Genomic DNA, 24,901 nt, shown 5'->3' with positions numbered 1-24,901 from the left:
TTCCACTTTCACCTTCTAAAACCCCCCTTAAAGCCGAATCCTGGTTGCGCTACTGTTCTGGAATGTTTTTAACATATATTTATAAACAAAAATCAGGTATTTCTTCAATTTTCCACAGTTTATTCGAATGGAATTCATTTGAAAATCAACGTAATCAACATTAAGCTTTCAACGTAGTAGAAAACAATTTAAACATTCAGTAATAATAACTATGTAGTAAGTTTACCCGGCGAGTTGAGAAGAAAAAGAACAGAGGTCCTTTTGTTGCTCTCAATCTTCTTCTTCTTCTTTCTGGCGTTACGTCCCAACTGGGACAAAGCCTGCTTCTCAGATTAGTGTTCTTATGAGCACTTCCACAGTTATTAACTGAGAGCTTTCTTTGCCGATTGACCATTTTTGCATGTGTATATCGTGTGGCAGGTACGAAGATACTCTATGCCCTGGGAATCGAGAAAATTTCCTTTACGAAAAGATCCTCGACCAGCGGGATTCGAACCCACGACCCTCAGCATGGTCATGCTGAATAGCTGCGCGTTTACCGCTACGGCTATCTGGGCCCAATCTTATTATTTTATTATCTGCTCTCAATCTTATTATTTTTAATTTTCAAAGAATTGATAACAAAAAATGATATTATTAAAACAATTAGTCTCTCTTTGTAGATGTATGTTAAAGTTGACTACCCAAATTAAAAAATTTAGATCCATAATGTACTTAAATCTCAGTACCAACTACCGTATGGCAAAGACAAACTATTTGGAAGGAAATACCCAAATGCTTTCAGTGTTTAAACGAAAATAATTATCTGGACATCCCACAGCATGATTCACTGGTTTCCAGTTCCACGAATGGCTATCACCAACGCCTCGGGGAAAAATAAACTATAGCAGCAATGCGCTCAAATCGGGAGAAATGATTGGAGTAAATGGAGTCCGTCGTGGTGTATTTTTTATGTTCTTTGACTGCTTCTTGGCTGGTTTGGTGCCCTCATCTGCTGCTGCTGCTGTTGGCTCCACACGAATTCCTCTCCGCCGCTCTTAAAGTGCCGGCCGGCCATCGTCTTCGTCATATCGGAGTCTTCGAGTCGTCGAGTTGTTGGTCATCAATAGTAGTGAACTATAATGAAACCGGTTCTACAACTCTTCAGTCAAGCTCGCCCGAAAACGAATCGTTTGTGTACACATCGTATTTTTGTGCGGCAATGGTTGTATTTTTTCCTCTTAATCGCTTCTTCTCGGCGATGTTTTATCATATTCTCCAGAAATTCTTTGCCTGATCACTTGATCTTGCCAGGAGTGCTCCTGCAGGCCCTCTCTGGCTCGGGATGGATGGATGGCGGTTGGCCATTCTCTTCGGTGTTGGGTTTATTCACGTTGTTGCTCTCCGATCTTTAGGCTGGAAAGGTTTTTGCAACTATTCTTTTGCGTACGGGAAGGGTGTAGTCATCATCGTCTTTTAAACACTCTACCGAGGTATATATGAATGTGGAGGTGTATAGCAACTATCAAAAAGTTTATGGAGAATTCCAGGATCAAATTTCAAACACAAATTGAACGCAGAATTTCTATAACTTTAGCATTGAAATCCACTGAAGAGTATTGAGTACAGTTTTATTACAATTACTCAAATCGCATATCAACCTACAATGAAGGATGATTTGATTGCATTTTCAACAGATAACACACTCAGTGTTTTTTCTTATGATAATTGAATTTCGTTATGAAAATTATATGGCAGGATCTGCGAAAGGGGCCTTCTTTAGTCGAGTGGTTAGAGTCCGCGGCTACAAAACAAAGCCATGCTGAAGGTGTCTGGATTCGATTCCCGGTCGGTCCAGTATCTTTTCGTAATGGAAATTCCTTTGACTTCCTTGGCCATAGAGTATCATCGTACCTGTCACACGATATGCGAATGCGAAAATGGCAACTTAGGCAAAGAAAGCTCTCAGTTAATAACTGTGGAAGTGCTCATAAGAACACTAAGCTGAGATGCTGGCTCTGTCCCAGTGAGGACGTTACTGCCAAGAAGAAGAAGACAGTGTTGTCTGCTACAAAACATTTGAATATAAGAATATGATGTAATATTTAATAAAAAAAAGCATCTCTTTTTAGTCAAACCGTACTACACCATAGGGGGATAGATCCAACTTTTCGTCTACACTTTACTATGTGCAAGTCGTCCTTTCAAGTGCGCGAAGACGCGTCGAGACGACTCAGCGCAAAGCCAAGCAAAGCATTTATCGGGCGAGCGACCTGGACCTGGATCCCACTATGACGTGACTGAGACAGATTCTTGCGGTCATTGCAGACCGCGGGGAAGATACACGTTTGTGCCGTTTTTTTTTTTTTTTGTTTAGCTCTGCTTCTCTTGCTTGCCATACGCGCAAGAATGATTAAGAATGTGAAACAGTCGGGGGGAGGGACGTTGGGAGGTAAGCCAACCGAAGAAGCAAGTCATCATTAAAGAGAAGAAATCGTGCACTCGATAAGTGCGAAGATCGTGTTTTACGGTGATTTTGTGCTTTGGTGGAGCTGTGGATGGAAGGGTGTGTCCAGGGGCGGGGTTCTAAGATCGTTTTATGTGAACCTCTGCTGGCGCCAAACGTGGTTTTCATTCCGCTATTGTATGTGGTATGAAAACGAATGGCCAATCACTCAAATGGCTGATTAATTTACAACAACTCTAATCAGTACACAACGAGCATGATAAAAACGTCCACTGTAAATATCTGCGCCATTCAATTTTGAAATGTCGATATGCCACGGAAACTACAGCGAACACAACTGGTGACGTGCATATTCCATTCAACTTATCGCCATTAATGGGTTCCTGGTAGAAATCCATATCGCTGATGTGAGATTTGGCTTACAAGCTACACGTGAAACAGTTGATTATCTACGTATGTTGGACCACCAAGCTGATAAGTTTTCAACGTCATGTGGAAAAACAGACTACGAAAGAAGACTCAAACAAGCTACATCAAAATCTCGATGTGTTTTATGAAGTTTTATGGATTTTTCATTTTTCATTCATCATTTATTTAAATATAATCTAAACAGATAACACTGAATCAACAATTTTACGCCACAATACTCAGCTCGTGGCCGCATTTCTCCATTCTCAGTTCTGCTCCACACTCGTCAAATCGCTGCCGCCACTTGATCCACCCACCTAGCTCGCTGCGCTCCATGTATTCTTGTAACAAAACTCTGATCCGAAGCGAACACCATCTTTGCAGGGTTGCTGTCCGGCATTCTTGCAACATGTCCTGCCCATCGTGACACGTGACTCATCATTCGCCGCCACGCACCATTTTCCTGCGCACCGGCAAAGATCGTCCTAAGCACCCGGCGTGCGAAGACACCAAGTGCTTGGAGGTCCTCCTCGAGTTATAATCAGCCGTCAGCAGGGATCCGAGCTAGACGAACTCGTCGACCACCTCGAACGTGCTGATCGTATCATTGCTTCCTAGGCGAGCCCTGACGCGCTTGTCTCCACTTGTGCAAGGCACGAAGCCATTGTAGGATGCGTTGTGTTTCTGGTAGAACTTTCATGTTTCTTGAGATCGGCACAGCTGTTTCATCTCCTCTCACTCCGTCTCCTCCAGACGGCATTTTTTTCTCCCAACAGAGACGGGTCTGCTGTTTACGTCTATAACGTTCCTACACACTTCTCCTCCAGAATTTCCTACATTCCTCGTCGAACCAATCGTTCCGTTGACTCTGCCCCACGTCGTCGTCGAGTAGTTTCTCTCAGCTGCTTTCACTGTACACCAGTAGTCCTTAAGAGGGGCTTCATCAAGCTCTTCCGATGATGCAGCCTCGAGTTAATTACAAGAATATTTACTGTATTTTTAGCTGTAGTGTGGAACCTTACAGGATGTTTTGTAGCCATGAAGATGTTACTTGAAATAAAACACGAGAAATTGTTTGGATGAATTGCAGGAGTAATTTCGCATGAAATCTTTAGAGAAATTTCTGAAGGAGCTTAATGGGGAGTCCCAGGTTAAATTTTGAAGGTTATGGTTTAATTTTCCTGGTAGAGTATTTTTTATATATCCGTGGATAATCCCAAGTGAAATTTAAGGAGCATCTCTAGAGCAAATGTGATTGAATGCTTAAAGGAATCCATAAAGGATGAACAAAAAATTATTGCGGCACATTCAACAGGGTATAACTTTTCTACCATTGGGCAAAAATCAACCAAATTTTGCACTCTTTCTCATTGATGTGTATTGTTTACATGCTGTCAAACTCGAAGTCGTGTTTTCCGATTTAACGAAAATAGAGGTGAACCAACGCGAGTCGAAAGAACAAATTCTTTCCTAACACCTGGAATTTTCTGACCTGTCGCACCGGCAGTTGGGAAAAATGTTAAACATTCACCATTCAACCGTCTCCATAGTGTTGAAGCGGTTCCAGGAGCGGTTGACGTTGGACCACGGCAAAGGAACTGGAAGAAACCCAGGACCGGAGAACAAAAAGACGGAGGAAAGGTGAAGCGGATGATTAAAGCAAATCCCAACGTCTCAAGCCGTGATTTGGCTAAAAAGATCGGCATGTCGTAGATTTCGGGCCCCTATGAACTTGAGACCCGGTGCGGACCACGCCCCCTAGCTACGCTACTGTTTAGGAAAATATGACTCTGAAGATAGAGATTATTTGATCCTCATGATCAAAACACGATAGAATTGATGAGATTGATCCTCAACTATACAAAAACTACTTTATCCGCAAACACAATGTATCGATAACCCCTGCTTAGTTTAGTTTATTTATTTCGTCAATCATTTGTAGACTACATAGTGAGTTAAGGCGAAGTAGGCCGTCATTGAAATTTGTACAACAACGCTGATTTTTTTCTATTTCATCTCACTATTTCGAATAAAAAAAATCAGTTGGTTTTCCCTGATACAGTTGAAAAAGTATCAGCATACTTTATGCATGTTAGCGCGTACAGTGATACATTTTCAAGTCAATATAAACTATCAAGACTGTGTTTTATCACTTTTAAATGCAAGCTGAAAAGTCATCATTGTTGCCAAAACGAATGACGGGCTACTTAGCCTTAAAATATGATTTCAATTTGGTCCGGGGCACACTTAGATCAATCATTTCACAGTGCTATGCAGAGGTATTCACGATTATGTAGTGCCAGTTATTAAAAAAATCAATTCCGCGCAAACAATGGTGTCGATAGAATCGTCTAAAACTATACAAATACCGCATTCTATCACTCGGACGAAACCGTCGATACTCACCGCTTGAAGTTTAACGAAACGTCATTGGAGGAAATGAGTCAATGTGGATTCGGTCATGCACCAGTCTGTAGGTGTAGAAGCAAATGAAACCAGATTCAGCATCGTTTTTTTCTCCATCGATTAATTAGACTAGACGACGACTCAAATAGCTAATCTAGCTCATTTGTCTAATGAAGGGTTAAGCCAACAACACACACTGCTATCGCTAGGAGAAAACGGTTAAAAACGCCGCATTGGATGTCTTCTAGGCTAACAATTCCTAGGATATCCTAACATATCTTCCTTTACCAAATAATCCTCGTTGGTAAATTGTATGAATTAGGTTACCTTACTCAAGCATGGAACTTGACCCGCTCTCCCCTACAACTGAACTTCTCATCACAATCATGCATGTAAGAACGTGTATGAAACTTGGCTCACCGGGGCATTATTGACTCACACAGAGAGTAGTATCTCCGGGACGGTCCTGAGTAACTGTGTTTACCTTACAGCTGGATGAGGTAATCGAATTGATAACAAAGGCGATTGAAATTCGTAATGGAAATTTTTCCGAAAACGTTCGGGCGTTTGTGTTGCAGCGGCGATTCTAGACCGTCTAATTGTCGAAGATGATTAAACCGAGCGAAAACCGGTTCAATTAGGCGGCCAGCGTATCGCATAAATTAGGTTCGGTTTCGATGCAAGTAATCGTAGTGGAAGTCACGAAAATTATAATACCGTGCAATTTGTGCATGGATTGCGGTATTGAAGTCTAGATTGATAAAATATATTGCTTTTCAAATTATGCATGGAAATGCATATCAATTTCCAGACAATCAATTTATTGAAAATATTAAAAATTTTCAAGCAGCAAATTTCCAATCAAAATGTAGCGCTCAGCACGTCATGTCGTAGGTTACGCTTCAGGATTGAATCCCCCATCTTTGCCTTACTTGCCGCCAAAGGCGTCAACTTTGGAGGGGGCGCTGTACTCTTTGTCCCGTCAATAATACTTCAGAGGGGCGATAAGTTTCTTAAACCCCTCGAAAAACTCATTTTGTTTATTTAGTTTCGTAAGTTTACTCTTGATAAAAGATCACAAATATTGTTTAAAGTTTTAAGAATTTTTGTAGAACAAAAATATTTCTACTGCACAATGTATCTAAATCAAAGAAATATGTTGAATTAAGTGAAATGCAAGTTAAATTAAATAATAAGGAAAAAGATCAGTTTTGTTTTACGGAAAATAGGTGGCGGTAGTGAGCAAACGTCAAACTCGAAGAAAAGCGATACGAGTGCACGAGAGAGCAAGTAGCACACTATCAAATATTAAAAAGAACAACCTTAAGACTTCGTTGGGGAACATTACTTCAGCCAATTTTCGAAATCAGCCTCCAGCAAAAAACACATTTTTTCGCGTTAGACTGGTAGACTTTGCCCCCTCAATATTTTTGAGCCGTTGGCGCCTCTGGCTGCCTCCATCGAACATTCTCCCGTATCAATAAGATTTGATTCACCACACTACTGGCTGATTCTCAACCTGGCCGTGACTTTGAAAGTTCAGAGGATGACGGGGGAACGAAAAAAAAACGAAACAAAAATGAGTTGCATTTTTTCTAGTCGATTTGTCGGACGGCGACCACCGCCATTTAACCTGCGCCATTAGCACGCAACAGCGAAAGAGTCTTAATTTATCTAACGGTAGCCCCAACCAACCAGCCAGGGAAGCCTGCCGATGATGGTAACCTTTTATTCATTGGCTCCAATTTTAGGCATAATAGCTTAACAGCTAAACGAGATAGTCTTTTCTCCTTCTGAGTGCTTTCTTTCGCCGAGGATGGATTGTTGGCTTGTTCTTTTAAATTCAGAAGAAGCAATCATCGCAGCATAAAATCTGTTACATACGTACATAAAAATAAAGATAAAGAATTTGAGAGTTGAGTCGAGCTTTCCGCGCAGTGAACTTATCAAATTTGAGTTTGTGATTGATTTATTATTCGGATAAGTTCAATAAAAGTACGAATTTAAATTTTATTAGCTTTTTCAAATGCATATCGTGACTAAATGTTATTAAAACCAAAAGGTCCATTAAAACCTCTTAATGACCTCTTCAAAGCAGAATTCTAACTTGAAAAAGTCCTCTTTTATTCGAATTCCTTCTGAGCAGGATCTCAATAAAGAGAATCAAAAAAGTATCTTCGAGTAAACCTAGATTGAAGAATTATTGGAGAAGTTCTTGAAATTCCAATGAAACTCACTATGTGACACTCTTCTCGGTAATCCTCTAGGAATTCCTTAAGAGATTTCCACTTATTTTTTTTTTTTTTAATACGAGAGAAATTCATGATGGCATTGTTGGGTGAATTCCGGAGATATTGCGGAGGTAAAAAATGTTGGGACACCTCAGCACCTCAATCGATGTGTCCATCTGTTCTGAGAGTCTGGCGCGAAGGTTCACCTGGCGGACCTTGCCCGACACACTCACAATAGCGACCACTTTTTGATAACGGTGTGCATCCCAAGATGTTCCAATCACGACGGAAGTGGCTGTATGACCAAGCTGATTGGTCGTTGTACGAACGTCCGTAGCGGAAACCATTCGCCCAGATGTCGAGTGGGACGTAGAAAGCTTCACCGAGAAGATAATTGCAGCGGCGAAGAAGTCCATCCCGCAAACCGGCGGACGAATCGGGCCAAAATCGCTACCGTGGTGGAGCCCAGAAGCAAAGGCGGCAATTAAACGACGACGAAAGTGTCTGCGCTTTCTCCGTCGTCTCCAGCAGCTTGATCCGAATCAACCCGATGCATGGGCGAGCTTGCAGGAAGCTAGAGCAGTGGCGAAAAAGCCGTTCAAGCAAGCAATACAATGATCATGGGAAGATTTCATAGCGAAAATATCACCCAGCAGCACGACGACCGAACTGTGGTGTACGTTTAACACATTGTACTGCAACAGGCAGCAGCGATCGGTTATACTCAAGAGAGCGAACGGGTTTACAGACATTCCTGAAGAAGCATCGGAAGAACTGGCGAAGTATTACAGCGAGAGATCGGCGACTTCAAGCTACCCTCCATCGCTCCAGATGGCGAAATCGGCAGCTGAACGAGAATCCATGGATTCTTGCCTAACACCAGCGATGTGTATAATATCGACATCTTCCTACACTAACTTCTGAGGGCTTTCGACAAAGGGCGAGGTGCCTGAACAGGTATTGTATAGGATACCCTCTTTTTCAACGTCTCCCTCTGTCCGTGAAGATGGCGCTTCTTGAGCTCCTCAATAAAATCTGGTGACGTAACGAGTTCCCAGTCAGCTGGTCGGAATTGTCAGGATCCCGGATCGGCTGTCTTCCGGTCAATCTCGCTCACCTGATGTATGGCGGAGTTGTTTGAGCGCATCATTAACCGTCGTTTGATAACGCAGCTAGAGTTGAGTGGGTGGCTCGACAAACGCCAACACGCCTTTCGTGAGGCACGTGGCACTAATACCTACTTTGCCGAGCTGGGGAGATAGCTTTCAATTATCGACGAGCACAGCCTCATAGCCTCCTTGGATCTGTCGAAGTCATATGACACGACCTGGCGACACGTCATATTGCGCAACTTAAAGTCGTGGCGAACACGTGATCGAATGATCAACATTCTGAAAAGTTTTCTCTCGGAGCGAAATTTTCAGGTGTCCGTAGGAGGACATTTGTCCCCTCAACACCAACTAGAGAACGGGGTGCCACAGGGTTCCAAGTTATCCGTGACACTGTTTCTCGTCGCGATACAACCCATCTTCCGAATCATACTGACTGGAGTAGAATTCCTTTTGTATGCCGATGACATTCGCCTCGTTGTGTATGGAGCGAAACACGAAGGAATGCACCGTGAACATCAGGTCGCCGTGAAAGCGGTTAACAAGTGGGCAAAGAGTGTGAGTTTCGGTATATCTGCGACAATGTCACATAGATTCTATTGTAGCCCGAATGCGCGCTGAGAGCCTACTAAAGAAATTACCATTGATCGAACCGCCGTCCCGGAAACAAAACGTCTAAGAATCCTGGGCATAACCCTGGATCGGACGCTTATCTTTAAGTCCCACTGCAAGGCGGTAAAAAAGCGAGTGAGTAGCAGCTGCGGATACTCCAAATAATCGGTGCCAAACTTCCTCGTGGCAACCGATCTTCCTTGCTCAAGGTTGGCTCGGCACTGGTCACATCGAAATTGATCTACTGGATCGGACTAGTGAACCGAGGAGGACCAGCATCTTTGCAGATCCTTGCCTCGACGTACAACAAGATGATTCGGTTCCCTTCTGGTGCGTTTGTGACCAGCCCGATAACATCGGTCATGGCCGAGGCGAGAACTGTGCCATTCTAACTTCTAGCGGTACAGTCCTCAGCGCGGACGGCCATCCGAATCGCTGAAAAAAAGTCCTGATAACACCAACATTCCTCTGGTCCGAATATCGGATTGTCTGGTCGTACTTACGGGAACACCGCTCCTCACTGTTAGTCATCTTGGGAGACAGAATGACCACGAGTAGCACATACGAAGATCAGAAATAGTTTGGAATGTCAAGAGGGGTATTAGAACCGGTAACCCACCGGAAAAAAAAAAACAATCTCGTAGAAATGCTGGAATCCCACGGACAATGTCATGCAATAATCGTTAGTAAAATCTTTCTTATCTGATAAATCCTTGCAAGATTCTACCCCATTACCCCGAATACCAAAACCCCGAACGACCCATCACCCCGAATGACATTACCCCGAATTTCAAAACCATGGGGAAATGTTATCAATATCATCATGTCAAGATAATTGTAAATTCGGGGAAATAGCATTCGGGGTGATGGAATTCGGGGTAATGGATTTCGGGGTGATGGCATTCGGGGAAATGGCATTCGGGGTAATGGGGTAGAATCGTCAAAAGTGGCTGAGATTTGCTATGTTTCGACCTGTTTTTTACAATAACATCTCCTTGCAATGGTTTTCTATTCCTTCTTTCAGTTTATTTTTTAGTAACACTCATTAAGTTATCTTTTCAAAACTGCCGAAAAATCGAAAATCTGTTCGAATTTTGCAAAGATATAGCTAATTGACTTGGGCTTAATATAACTCCAGACACAGACAACGTATACTCTAGAAAAGTATTTTAAAAGATATTTTAAAAAATCCATTCTCAAATCAAAAGCACGCGGGAATGAACTTACGTGTGAAAAAAATTTACGAATCGGTTTGTTCGCGACAGTGAAGTGGTTACAACCCTTTCCCAACGTCCCTGAATTCAACCCTGTACAGCGCACGACAAACATCCCCTATGTTTACCTTTCCGCAACGAACTTTGATTTGTGCAACTTTCCGGCACAATGGTGGCCACTAGCACAGAGCAACGTATTTTGACAGCTACTAAAGGTACGCTGCATTTTTGTCTATCTTACACGAAAATACTCACACAGGTAAAATAGTTATGAAAATCCGTCAGATTTGTACTGAAATCGGAATATAAATTCAATTTTTTCAATTGGCTTGTTTAGGGGTATCCAGTTTTTTTACATATCATGATTCTACGTCAAAAATGGAGCCATAATCCAAAATTTCATGATTATCCGTGCCCTGGAACTATTTTTAAAATACATTTAAAGTTAGTATGGAAATCGCTTTTGAATCATTGCTCGGCAAATGTTACTAGGGGACGAGCTGTTATTATGTAAATTGAAATGTCATTGAGTCTACAGATTTATATCTTCATTAATCATTTTTAACGTCAAAATTATGATATTGAAGCGCTATCAAATTGTATTATACTTAGACAAATGTACTCACAAATGGTCATGTTCCGACATGCAAGAGCAAATTATATTCGAAGAAACCCTAAAACAGAACTATGTGAACCGGTTACTTTCCATAGAGTTCCAACGCTCAACGTGCAGAGAAACCGATGGCTAACATTTTTGGGCTAAAACGTGAAAACAAATACCACGAATCTTTTTGTCTGTTCCAAGCACTTCCGAGAATCAGATAGCAGACCATAGCGAAGAAAATAAAGAAAATCCCGATGTAAGTTTTGAACAACTATCGAAAGTTAAATTATACTGAACAATAATAAACAACAAGAAAATGCACTTTGTATTATTTATTTTATTATACCTATCTATAATATCGGAAGGGTCGATCGAAATCGAATCTTCCAAAAACACTGTTGTAATACTTGAAACTTTTCAGTATACTTAGCTCAAAACCGACCTAAATGCCACTCTCACCCCTTTGTATTTGGGCCCCTCATATGACCAAGACTTTCGGTCAAATCACCCAAATTATATCAGATTCAATTCCTGCATTCAGTACAATAAGGCCTTTCTATGTACATATAGCAAATATATACTTGTATATAAAATATAGAAAAAAAACAACTTGCACGGCTAGTTATTTCTGAGGGAGGTAATGGGTTGTGATGAGAAACATGAAAAATACTCCTTATATATAGAACAAATGCATCAAATGACCTCCTAATGGGATACGTAACAAATTATTCTGCTAAGCTATCGATATTTTGTTATCCTAAATAGCTTAATTTACTTAAATTGCATTAAAATATAACAAATTCCATACAAATCCGGTAAAAGTTCATAACTATCTACTAATACTAATGCACAGTCGTGAATAGCATACCTTCTATAGCTGTCAATATACTTAGAGCACAGAGTGCCTAAACAAAAGGAAAAAAACAAAACTTGTAAAAAAAGAGTATAAATAGACATGCATTGTCGAAAATTGGTCAACGCCGCCAACTCGATGGTATTTGCTTTCCTCTCCAAATATGACCCGTGAGGCCATCACCAGGATCGCAAACTGGAACGCTTGTTCTCTCCGGAACAAAGCTCGGTGGCTTCGATCGATTTTCTCGAAGAGAAAAGCATCGACGTTGCCATCATCACGACGCACCTTATGCCTGAGTTGAGCGTCTCCATTCCCAACCATCGACTTGTGCGGCTAGATCGGACCGGCTCTGAAGGAGGGGGAGTCGCCATCATCAAAGCCGTAGAAGTGCAAGCTTTTGACGGCCCGATCACCATAATCGCTGCATACTACCCAACGCAAGCGAACCACAACGGCCCTATGGCAGGATATCTCCTAGATAACTCGGCGGCGCGGGCGGTACATCATCGCTGGTGACCTCAACGTAAAGCACGAAGCCTGGGGGAACCCCCTAAAAACCGAAACGGAGTCATCCTACAGCAAGGCTTGGAGGAAGGTGACATCAATATATTGGGCCCGGATGCTCCCACCCGGTGGATCAGATCCGGGGCCTGTCCCATCAACGACCTGTTCATCACCAACATGGTAAGCATCTCCCAAGCACCAGCGTACTGGGCTGCCTGCCCTTAAATCCGATGTCAATTGGATGAACAAAATTATCAAGGCCCGAATGTTGGACCTCAGAAACCAACATTTTGCTAACAAGATCCGCGCTCTTCCAGACTGTGCTCAGCCGTTCTGGAAGCTGACAAAAATCTTAAAAACCAAAAATATAAAAGCTCGAAGATTTATTATCAATATTAAAAACCAAGCCACCGTTGGTTCCACTAGATAACAATGGCCCCGTAGATCGCTCCAAAAACAATCCTCCAAAAACATGAAGGCCCCAGGTTTCGAAACATCATGAACTTGGAACTCAAGCACTTGAGTGTCCAGTTCTATGATCACCACCGGCTTAGCTACTTCCCATCGTCCTGGAAGTCAGCTAAAGTCGTCCCCATCAGGAAACCTGGCAAAGATCTTTCCTTTCCCAAAAGCTATCGCCCCATCTGCCTTCTCTCAGCGTTATCGAAGCTTTTCGAAAGGGCAGTTTATCGCCGACTTCTTGCTTCTGTTGAGCAAAACATCATCCTGCTCGAGGAACAGTTTGGCTTCCGACGCGGCCGATCAACCATGCATCAACTGTCCCGGGTCACCAACATCCTCAGATGGAACAAGTCCTTATCCAAAACCTCTGCCATGGCTTCGCTCGATGTTGAAAAGGCATTCGACAATGTCTGGCATGATGGCCTGGTGTTCAAACTTCACCAGAACAATCTTCCCAGCTGCCTGTTGAAAATGTCCTGTCAGCGAGGACATTCCGGGTCTCGCTAAACGGAGGAATTTCCGATGCGCACGACATCATCGCAGGCGTTCCCCAGGGCAGTATCCTCGGGCCCCTGCTATTCAACCTGTTCACCTCCAACATGCCCGCACCCCCAGCAGGCGGCGCGCTGTCTCTGTTCGCAGGTGACACCTCCATCGTCTACAGCGGAAGAGTGATCAGAGCGCTCACGTCAAAACTCCAACAAGGCCTGGATGTCTTGACAGCATACACTGAGGCAAAAAAACTTAATAGTTTCTTAAGGAATAATTATGATTTGGCGCCACAACGATTATTGTTGAAATTTGTAAGTTTTACTTATGATTTTGGTGAAGAATTTCAGTAATGAATTTCATAAGTCAATCAATGAAATTCGGTAATAAACGCAATGATAATAACTCAAATCGAACTATCAATCGAAAATTTTGTTCGCCTTTTATTTCAGGCGTGCTCAAAAATTGACATGTTTTGATAACATGTGATCTGTTTTCGATTAACTTGTAGCCAACATCGAAAGCGGAGTAGTTCTTCTAGCGATTGCTATGATAAATATTTCAAGTAATTGTTATTAAAGAATTCAAAGCTCTCACTTATGAAACTTATGATCCCATTTTCGAAATGTTTAAGCGTGCAATGAAACCATAATTTGGCTGGTTCATAAGTCTTGATTTAAGGAAAACCTAAGTATTTTTGCCTCAGTGTACCTCACCAGCTGGAAGATCCGTATTAACGCGGCGAAGACCCAGGTCATCCTCTTCCCCCACTCTAAATCGCCCAGATTTGTTCCGGCTGAGGGTTGCAAAATCACCCTAAACGACACAGTGGTGGAATGGACCAACAAGGCCGATTGTCTATGTTTGACTTTGGACAGCAAGCTGATACTTCGGCAGCAAGTTGACTAAACGGCCACGAGGTGCAGCATGATGGTACGAACGTTGTATCCCCTCATAAAACGAAGGTCGACACTGTCTCGAAAGACCAAGCTTGCTGTCTACAAAAAAATCATTTGTCCCGTGATCGAGTACGGCATGCGGGTCTGAGAGAGCTGCGCTAAAACACATCTCCTTAAGGTCCAGAGGGTTCAGAACAAGTTTCTGAGAATGGCTCTGAACGCCACTGCGAGTGCGAAATTCTGAGGTCCACCGTTTGGCCGATATACAGACTCTCGAGGATCGCTTTAGTGAGTCTATCGAGAAGTACAGGGCTCGTTGCCGCACGTCAGACCAGCAGGTCGTCCGTTTTGTGTCGATGCCTCCCTAACTCTATGGTCCCTCCAATATCGAGTTAAGGAGAGTTAACTGTAGTATCAAAATAAAGTATCAGTACCAGGGATGGGAAATGTACTGTAGCAAACATTTACCACCTCGACATTCACATTTTTCCACACGACCATCAAAATCCAAAGCAAACCATGACAGTTCAAAACAAAAAAATGTCACGGCTCTTCAAAACTGTAATCTTCTTCTTCCCAACGTTTTTCAAACCCGAATGCAAAATGACTCAAGCACAGTGGTGACGCGATTTTTGCGGTTTTCGGGGTTTTGCATTTTTGCTCGATAAAGGCAGCATTAAATTGAATTTGTTTATATGTATCGCAACGGAATGATTGTGCTCTTGCTATTAGCGCTAATAGATTTCAATTAGTTTAAAACACAAGCGAAATATTAGCGATTGAATTATTTAACATTTTTTCCAATCATTCGCCTCGAGATGGCTGCCCGAAAACGGTCATAGAGGAGAGACAAAAACAGTCAAGCAGTGTGTGAGCCGTTGGCAGCGAAACACCTGATGGTATTGATGCTGCTGCTGCTTTGTGTTTTGGTTGACTGGCAGAATCGATGAACTGTAATAAATAGTGGTCACAGTTCCCAAGCCTGATCAGTACCAACAAAATATCCAATCAAAATTGTCGATACCTACTTGAATTATATGAGCTAGTACAAAGAAAACATAGAACGAAGATGATTTCGGTTATTTTTTGTTAAAGATCGCACTGTTAATATAATTATAAAATAAACATATTTTTAACCAAAATTCTCAAAAAACTTTCGTGAATAAAACAGCTTTAACAAAAAAGTACATGACATCCGATACCTGCTTGGTATCGTAGAATCGATTTCCAAGTTTACTGATTACTAGCCTTAAACCACATGGTCCTACACATATCCGGTGCCCGGCCAAAGACCAAGATTCAAACAAATTTTCCAATTTTTATGCGGAAGCAAAAATTAGGAGCACTTTGTTAATGTACGACCCCTTAGCTAAGCAAATAAGACATTGATACAGTCATCTCTGCCATATTCAAATGTTCTTACGTTAAACGTAAGGCTCAGCATTCGAAGCGATATAAATTTCTAATTTTCAATGGAGTATAAATAAATCAAAGGGGTAATCATTTCCAATGCACACCTACTTACTTATGAGTCAACGAGGCCTATAATAAAGCAACCGATTGTTGTAAACACACTAAACGGGCGGCGACGAATAAATTGTTGCCTGTTGCTGCGAACGACCGTGTTCCTCCATAGGTTACCTACGGGACGGCCAGCAGCGGACAGAGAACTGGCAGAGAAGAAGCATGGAACGCGCAACAAGTTCTCGTGTACGTAGAACTTTGCGCGTGTGTCAGTCACAGCAAATTGTTTGCGTGTGTTCGAATGACGGACGAAAAAAAAAAGTTGGCATTCCGGCAAACCGGTGGGTGCAGTTATCATCTCTCAACAGCAAACCCGCGGAGACCAACCGACTAGAGGCAAGAAACGTTAGGAATATGGGTCGTTCAGGTCAGATGTGGTAATTTGAAAAGCTTTGGGAAAGGTCCCGAAGGAAATTTCTAAGCACAAATGAATGAAGGTCATCAGTTCAACGAGCATAAAAATACTCAAGAAGCGCATATTCCGGGATATCACAGAACATTGCAGAAACTCTGACGAACTGATCAAGTTCAAATGTGAATGGATATCCAGTCAATAGTTCAGGAGAATAGTACTGCTGAATGCGACGTAGAACAATACAGTGACGCAGATGAGCCCATGCGTTGACCATTTGCCAAAAAAAGGCAAGAATAGCAGATGATGACGAACCGCGGGCATGGTCATAAAATGGTTCTAAAAATAAATCAGAGCACTTGGCGACTGCGACTCTATTACTTCAAATGGTGTCATTGTATTGCACACTCTGTTGTTTCTGTTGTTATAACGTCTGTTTATATACCGAAACAAATAATAACAAGTTCGAACGAATGAAAAAAATCAAACTGAACAGTATCATCAACAGGCAAAGAGTGAATCGGAGAGTCGATTGAGAAGGAACACCAATACAGATGCTCCATCGTCATCGGCCGCAGTCCCACTGGAAACGTGATGATGTGCGATAACGAGTTATAATTCGTTTGAACCTACTAACAAATTGAAACACCACACAAGTGGTCAAATTTACTATGGTAGACTATGTTTTGGATCGCACTTGCTGTTATCAATACTTACAGTGCGCTTATCTGGGCCCATTCATCGATTGAGTCTTCCAGCTTTCGCCCATTTTATCAACTTCCGATAAGTGCTGATACAGAGTCTAAGCCAGGAGAGGACTGTTCATTGATAAATGAGCTAGCTAATCAATTTGAGGTGGAAAGTAAGCGGTTTACTTGGTGTGGTTTTATAATATATCAATGAGTGCTCGTTCATGAATGATAGAGTAAACATATTACATCAATTTATCATTCTTATGAGGTGGATAATTTTACTTGATTTAATGGGATTGAGAAGTAGAGGTTGCAGAAGCTCTAACATATCAAACTTCTGGCATGAACAAAAAAAGCTTTGTTTAGCAAAGGTTGACAGTACCTTTAAGCTAGACCGATATAAGTTGTTTGACTGTCCCCTATTTAAGTAGGGATGCATATCGATCTATATGTAGTTTTCTGGGTCCTCCTGGTTTGTCATGTAGGGGTAGTCGGGGCCAATGGGGTGGAAAGAGCACCCCTTGAAAACTGCATAACTTCATGAAATTTCATCTGAAATAACATGCAATCCTAAAGCTGATGAGGAAATGAAGTAATATGCATGTTATAAGTCAGTGTTCAAAACTCAAAGAAAATTAAATGAATGATGTTCCAAAAAACTGCCCATATTGCTCCGAATGGCTCTTTTAAATTTCATCATTTCAGAATGATGATGTTTGACTGTTAGAATGTTCTTAAAAAAGTATATCTTCTTGCACGGAGTATTTAATAATACTAACAACTTTCAAGTGTAGTAACAACATAATTAAATTTTTAGATTATTTGAGATTATTTTGCAATCAAAAATGGGTTGCTCATATCATCCCATCAGTAAAAAATCGATTCTAAAAATGACAAATTTTGAAAAATCAATCGTTCATCCGTGAACTTTATAAGGCAAAGAAAATCATGCGGATCTAGTGTATTCATCTAAAAATTGTTGGAAATCATGCAAACATTCGAAAAATTCATAATATTTTCAGCACTTTTATCAACTTTTCCTTAAGGTGGCCAAACTGCCCCTCATTCCCCTACTCTGAACGCTATCCATTTTTTTAAGACGGGGTTGGTGGTCTAATGACTATCGCTTCTGCTTTGAAAGCAGAAGGTCGTGGGTTCAACCCCAAGCCCGTCCCTTTCACATATTTGTATCTTTCTTTCTAATAGCTGTCTTTCTTTATCTCTCAGCGTCAGGCGCAAACATCATAAGTTCTATCTATCGCTAGAATTGAATACATCGACTTAACCGCTTACCACAGCGGTATCCATACGATCGAATACCTCATCCATCACTAACAAAACACTCCTACTTCCAAGGTAGCTGTGGAAAATGCAGGAGATTCTCCGGTTTTCTAGTAACAACGGCTAACTAATTAACTTCCTTCCTCTCCCCGGTGGACATAAGGACGTGGCCGGCGTCGTTATCAATCGAGAAATATCAAGGGTAGTGTAATTGTACATTGAAGATGAAAAAAAAACACGCTTAAACCCAAGCTTCATCTGAGTGGTTCTCTGTGCAATATTACTATCCTGATTGATCACGGAGTAGCAACTACGAAGTGTATGTTCCATCAGTTGATCGTTGATTGTTTTTGATCGATACTCTGGACGCTATCCATTTGTTTGTACAAACAGCTGAGGCAGTAACCGAGCATAGAGGAGAAGCACAAGAGCGTTCTAATTACCGCTGGAGTACCTCAAGGTTCAATCCTGGGGCTGTATACGACGCACGATGAAGACTGAGGCTGTCCTTTCCGATTGGTGTCAATATACTGGTTCGCGTTGAAAAATGGGTTAACCAAAGTGCGAAGTTTGATTTTTGACCAACTTCGTCGCGTCGCAGCTCGATTCTTAATAGTGCGCATAATGCACACGGTGGAGGGCATAGATGCGCACTATAGCGAAGTCACTCGCGACGCGGTGAAGTTGGTCAAAAATCGAACTTCACACGTTGGTCCACCCGTTTTTAGTCGCGAAGCAGTATATTGTTGGCTTCGCCGACGACATCACTCTAGCAGTTTATGGCGAATTATTGGAGGAAGTAGAGTCGACAGCAGCGCACTCTATCTCCATAGTAGAGAAACGGATGAAGTCTAGGAAATTGGGACTGGCCCATCACAAGGCTGCGGTGGTTGTGGTCAATAATCGCAAGTCCGAGCAAAAGGCGCTTGTCTCGGTAAGTGACAGCACCATAGAATCCAAGCAATCCCTTAGGCATCTTGGGTAATGATCGATAACAAGCTCTGCTTCGCTAGCCATGTTGAATATGCCTGTAAAAGGGCATCTACGGCTATAGTAACGCTTTCGAGGATGATGTCTACCAGCTCTGCTGTAATGTAATTGCGGAAAACTTAAGCCTCCAGCCTGAAGTGTGGAGGACCAATCTGGTAAAAATAAGAACGTTTCTACTCGTTCTACTCTACTCTGGTACTCTAAACCAAAAGAAGTTGGCATATTCGAATCATGTCCTTAAGAGTAGCTAGCGCATACCAAACGGTTTCTAAAGAGACCGTGTGCATCATAGCCTGGATGACGCCTATCGGGCTTGTGAGATGTATAATCCACTGCTTTGAAGTATGGCAATAGAATTGATCACAGCAATCGGTTTCCTGAGTGAAGAGCAACTGTCACCTGTACACTTGTATTCATTCTGCCTCACTTGTGAACAGGCACTTGCCTGGGTAAGTTGTGCGTGCATCGCGTAGAGGATGTTTCAATTCCCGGAGATAATCCAAATTCCACATTGGCGATCCTACCAATTTTGGCTAATTGGCAGAAAGATACCTGGTATTTCAATTTCTGTTTAATGGGATGTTTAACGCTGAAGGGTGACAGCGTTGCTAAGTAAAAAATAGTAAAAAATTACTAGCGGCGAGGTGTTTGCAGAACAAAAGTTTCGACTCGTCGTATAAGTTGTGAATTCCGCCTGTGCACAAAAATGAAAAAAGTGATGCAACAAAAGGTTCTTGCACACAAGACAAACCGAGAGTTTGCAATGGTGTAGTTAAAAAGTAAAAATTTCAGCACGTTGAATAAGTCGATCTTGTTGTTTTGCTCTGTGCAAATGTCAGATCGAAATGCTTACATAGTGTTGTATGCCCTAAGAGAAGATTACTCCTGGCAATATGCGCTCCCGAGAAACTAACAGCGTGTTGTTTGTTGTGGGAGAGAAGTACTTCCGACAATGCTATCGAAAATGATATGTATGACCAGCCGAGATATCAAAGACAAATTAAAGACCTCCATGTCTCTTGCAGTTGCCCAAAATTTTATGGCTCATAAGGTAATCTAGAATGCCGTTCAAAGTGTACTGCGATCTGTCAAACTTGGGTACCTTTTGCACTACCGAGGGACCAAATGCAGTACTAGAAGTGGTACCCAATCTGAGCCCGAGTGTGATGGACCTGGAGATATTGTATGAAAATTTCAGTATATTGACCGATAAAATAATTGGTGGGTTAAAAAAAACTGGAATTTTAAGGTGAAACAATTTGGAATCAACTTCTAAGATTGCACTGAAACTTTATAGGCACAAATCTCGCGAAGCATTCAACAACAGTGCGCTTTTTATTTTGGTTTTGTGCGCTAGCAGAAAGCTTAAAAAAGAAGATCAGAAACGTTTGCCAACTATTTCTCCAGTTTAGTGCCTTTGAAAACGTGAGTAGGGCACAAGTAGGCCATTGTGACGGCCATCTTTGGATTCCGAGATGTTTCACCTTAACAAATTTTAAAAGAATTGATGATCAAAATAACTAGACGATTCTTCATATCCATATGGATCCATTTCAATGCAATATATTGTAATAAGTGTGAACATTATTTGGATCTATTTTATCAATAATTTCAAATACCTTTGAATAAAACAAGCTCATTTTTTCGAAATTTAACTGCAATTTCTGTAAAGCAGAGGGAGAATGTTAGACGGACTCATCGGCTTATACCAAATGTGTCAGATTGGTATAAAAGAAACCATGGGAATGTGAACTTCATGACGCAGTCTATGTTATGGGCTTCGTGGCCGTACGGTTAGTGTAGTCTGGCAATGAGCGCATCGTGTCATGGGATGTGGGCTCGATTTCCGCTGCAGCCATTGAAACTTTTCGTCAGGAATGTTTCTCGACTGTACCATTGGAGCATGCTTGCCGTTGTCTAGTGTTAAGTTACAGTCTGTGCAGCTGAATGGCTGAAGATGACTGCACTGAAGACCGAAAGGAACCGATATCTTCTGAGCAGTACGTATAGGTTGATGGCTTTGCAGGTTTCGAGTTCGTACTGCAGCATTTCATCGGAGGCAGTCTGTGAGACAGCAGGAGTGATACCTATCAGCCTTCCCCTCGAGAAAGATAGCGAGTGCTACAGGGACCACCACATAAGAGTAGTCAGAGAAAGAGTACGTGCTGACGCCAGTGGCACTCGTGGCAACATCAGTGGGATCAAGCTGCGACTGGCAGATATGCACATCGTCTTATACCAAATCTGTAAATGTGGATAAGAAGACCACAGGGGTCTTGCACAAATAATGTCACGCACCGAGGGGGGGAGGTCAAGCCAAGCGTGACAAGCCTTACAAAATTTTCGGAGAACCCATACAAAAAGTGTGACAAAGGGGGGGGAGGGGGTCGAAAAAGATTAAATTTAGCGTGACATAATTTGTGTACCATCCCACATGGTGAAGTAAATTTTCACTTGACGCAGTTTATGTCTGGGCATGATTGTTTCAGACAATACTTGCACAGGTTCGACCACACAAGGTCGCCGTCCTGTCCCGAATGCATCAACACGGAGCAAACTCCGGAGCATATAATATTTGCTTGCCCGCGGTTCGATATGAATCGAGAGGAGATGAAAGCTATTCTTGGTGACGATGTAAACGTTGACAATGTCATCCTGCGCATGTGCAACGACGCGGATAAGTGGAATGTGGTGAAGAGGACAGTGGTACAGATAATGTCGGCACTACAGCGGAAGCGGAGAGTAGAACAGCAACATGAAGCGCAGGAATCAGTGCTTGGCTTCGGGTCGTCGGAGCGTCAACGAACCGGAAGTCATCCTTCAACCGGAATCATCGGACCGAGAGCGGCACTTGAATGCCAGCCCTGACGAAGAAGGAAAACGAAATGAGTGCAGCATAGCTTTGGGTCGTCAGGGCGCCGATGAACTGGAAGTCATTCTTCAACCGGAATCATCAGACCGATCTTGGCACCCGTCAAGCAAGCAGAGGAAGCATGAAGAGGAGCTTCGGGTATGTAGGGCACCTATAGTGCGAATGTCATCCGCAAACCGGAACTGTCGAACCACCTGTGCAACCCATAGCGAAGACTGTGCATAGCGTGAAATTTCCCCTGCGATATCCGCCGGTAGACGGGACATCACAGTGCGGCCGTTTTCTCCCACCGGAACTAGTGGACAACGTCTGTTGCCGGGGAGAGACTGAGGACCAAAGAGAGTGAGCAGGAGCCAGCTTAAGAGCTTTCAACAGAAGCGGAGAGTATGGCGACGTTACAAATAGAGACCTCCGTCTCCCGAAGTAATACCACAGACAAACGTAGACGTAACACTTAGAACAAATTTCGTTAAAATCCATCGCCCAGTTCACACTTCATCATCTGGTGAGCATGTTGCACGAAATACTGTTTCGTACAAGAAGAACTGCAGATGGTGCTAGTGTGAAACGTCAAACACGAAGAAAAACGATGTGCGCGCCTTTGGTTGTGAGGTTTGGAACATGACAAATTTGAAATAATCGTTAAATGAGTGTTCGATTTCCATCGTCCATCGTCAGTGTTACGTCTGTTTGTCTGTGGTAATACCATGAGGTAGTTCCGGGGGACATATAGGCTTCTTTCCAAAGCCGAAAACAGGACCGGTAAAAAGGTAATGGCGCAAAATGAATACATTTGTGGAATTATTATTTATAAATTCGTGTCAATCGTGCTAATATGTAAAAGAGCTCGTCTTCTATCGCATTAAAATCTTCAGACATCTTGCTCATATACAAATTTCAAACCGAGAAAAAATTCAACTTATACCGTCAAAGACAGCTGAAACAAATAATAAGCTTTTATATCGTCAAATAGTTCATGTACAATAAACAAATTCCATATACAGTGTATTACATTTTGTCGGGGTGTCCATTACACCTCGTGTGTTCAATATGCTCCCACTTTCTACGTTTCTGATAACACTCTCTAAATCTAGAAAACTTCATAGAACATCATTTTGTTCTTATCATCTCCCTTAGAGATGTAGTAGCGAAAACCCACTTTGAAAAATATAAGTATTGATAATGATTTCTTGGAGACAACTCAACCGATTCATATGATTGTTCAGAGACGCTCCTCAATATCCTTGATTGTAAGCTCATATTCTATTTTTTTAATAAATTGAATTGAAACAAAATGATTGTCAAAGAAGTGTTATATGGACAGTGTCGATCCTCCATAGAACATAGGACTATTTCAAAATCAGATGACCAATAATCAAAATCGACACATATTATAAAAACAGATAAGGTTTTAAGGATTTTTTGAAAACATAGTGCAAACATAAAAAAAAAATAAACTTATCGCGAATTAAATATTTTTTTGGGTAAAATATATGCTACCGATATAAACTCAACAGATAATCAGATTGCATGGGATAGATTTATGAGACACCATGTGTTCCACAAAATGCAATGGAAACGCATGGTGGAACATTGAATCTGCACGTAATCAAATGATTGCGACTCATCACCAACGTTTCCTCAAAATATAGTAAATGATAAAAAAATGAAATTCTGTGATAACACTTGATAAAACGAATTGATTTTATCTTTAGAACGATTCATTGCAAACGCGCGTTTCAAAGATAATAGATTTGTAAGAAGCCCATTTATCTCGAAAACAATCCCCGATACGTACATGCTAATTAACGCAGAATTCAAGAATCTAAACTTACCTTATCGTGACCGGTGTGTCCTTCGAATGATCAAGCTTCTCGCTTCCCAAGATCGTCCACAAAATCGCCGAACTTTTTCAACAGGGCCTAAAACTGGTTTTAATTTTCCAAACTTTATCGTCACTTTTATGATTTTCAATAAACTTGAATAAATAATTCACCCACTTCGTCCCATTCAAATAATGCTGATGCCGCTGGTCGGGTCGGTTCTCTCTCTCGTATTTCGTTTTCTTCACTTAGTATAGGGGAAGCAACAATCTTTTTGCACTCATACACCTGAACCTGAAGCTCATTTATATACACAAAGTGGCAGCGACGGCGATGTATTACTATTTATTTTTATCAATACATTTTCAAATTTGCACTTATTATTATCATACACTTACAGCTTAAGTATCGGCGCTAAGAAGCAATTATTTAACATGTACTAATATCTAATCTTCACACACATCGCAGAACGGTATGATCTCAGTTTAGCACTTTGAGACGGTATTCTCTCACATCCAGTATTAGCACATTGTCATAAAAGTAACGTCAACTGCTTCTTTGAACTTGTTTTATGACTTAATTCTACACAGTTCATCAATCTTGATTAAGCTTCCGAACGTGAATTATTATCATATTTATTTGCACAACTCGTTGAACTTGGTGTTTCAAAACCTCCTTTTGGGGCACTATTCATGAATTCAGATCACAGAGCAACGCATATCACCCACTCACACTGGGACTGAGACTGCATCTCCGGTATGGTCTGAAAATCAACCGATGCCCACGCTTCGGCACGAATATGATCTGAACGTATCAATTCGAACACGTTTGCAGGCCGGTTGTCGGTAAACGACTGAGTCTGAGTCTGAGTCGGGTAAAGTGTCTCTTGAAAGAATTCCAACCAAACCCACAACCTAAACCTGACCCGTAACCAGTCTGCCATAAAGCTGCTCTCGCTCTTCTCTCATTGCGTTACTATGCATGGACACAGGGCTCGGCACACTGTAAGGTAGGTACAGTCATCCCGCAGTTATGGATGGCCTAAAGATATGGATCAGTGCTGGATTAAACACAAAATTAAATAATTAATTCTTATTAAGTAGATTTGCAATTAGGGAAAAAAGGCA

General features: G+C 41.8%; 1 protein-coding gene across 5 annotated transcripts in view; it reads right to left on the bottom strand.

Moving 5' to 3' along the window:
* Positions 1-24,642, bottom strand: part of LOC5580105 (ataxin-1) — a 126,768-nt gene extending 102,126 nt beyond the window's left edge. For 3 of the 5 annotated variants that reach the window (XM_021848729.1, XM_021848747.1, XM_021848752.1), the window contains exon 1: positions 23,787-24,642. The gene's annotated coding sequence lies outside the window, so the exon portion shown is untranslated. Of the gene's footprint in view, positions 1-5,260; positions 5,326-23,786 lie in introns of all 5 variants that reach the window. The other 2 variants (XM_021848737.1, XM_021848757.1) reach the window with 1 other exon arrangement.
* Between the last annotated feature and the right edge of the window lie 259 nt (positions 24,643-24,901).

The sequence above is a fragment of the Aedes aegypti genome, chromosome 1 (genome assembly GCF_002204515.2).
Source record: "Aedes aegypti strain LVP_AGWG chromosome 1, AaegL5.0 Primary Assembly, whole genome shotgun sequence".
NCBI classification, from domain to species: domain Eukaryota; kingdom Metazoa; phylum Arthropoda; class Insecta; order Diptera; family Culicidae; genus Aedes; species Aedes aegypti.
The sequence above is the reverse complement of the archived record's forward strand: the minus strand, read 5'-3'. Positions and strand labels throughout refer to the sequence as shown.